The following is a 690-nucleotide window of genomic DNA, read 5'->3' on the forward strand; positions in this document are numbered from 1 at the left end:
TTCGACATCGCCTAAACTAGTGGTTCTAGTTGTTGGGTGAATAGTTTTGACCCAGCTGCACCAGAAACTCTAGGCTGCTATGACATTCATGATCTTTACAAGTGTATGGAAACTTTAATTCATGACTGTTTGAATACAGGGCTGCACAGTAGGCTAGTGGTTAGTACTTCCGTCTTGCAGCAAGAAGATCCCCGGTTCAAATCCCGGCCTGGGATCTTTCTGCATGGAGTTTGCATGTTCTCCCTGTGCATGCGTGGGTTTTCTCCGGGTACTCCGGCTTTCTCCCACAGTCCAAAAACATGCTGAGGTTAATTGGTTACTCTAAATTGTCCGTAGGTGTGAATGTGAGTGTGATTGTGTGTCTGTATATGTAGCCCTGTGACAGACTGGTGACCTGTCCAGGGTGTCCCCTGCCTTCACCCGAGTCAGCTGGGAAAGACTCCAGCACCCCCCATGACCCTAGTGAGGATAAAGCGGTGTATAGAGAATGGATGGATGTTTGAATACATCCACAGAGTCACCGAGCCATGACTATGACCAGTACGGTTTTATCAGGCCTGTCTAAAAGTTCTGGTGTTTTTCCTCATGTGTTCCCTCTTACACATGTCTATAGTTTACATGTAATGCAATGAGCATTAAATGTTTCATGAAGTGCTGACTGTACTCCTTTTCCTCCCTTTATTCCTCAGC

This window comes from Acanthochromis polyacanthus, chromosome 2 (genome assembly GCF_021347895.1).
Source record: "Acanthochromis polyacanthus isolate Apoly-LR-REF ecotype Palm Island chromosome 2, KAUST_Apoly_ChrSc, whole genome shotgun sequence".
Lineage (NCBI taxonomy): Eukaryota > Metazoa > Chordata > Actinopteri > Pomacentridae > Acanthochromis > Acanthochromis polyacanthus.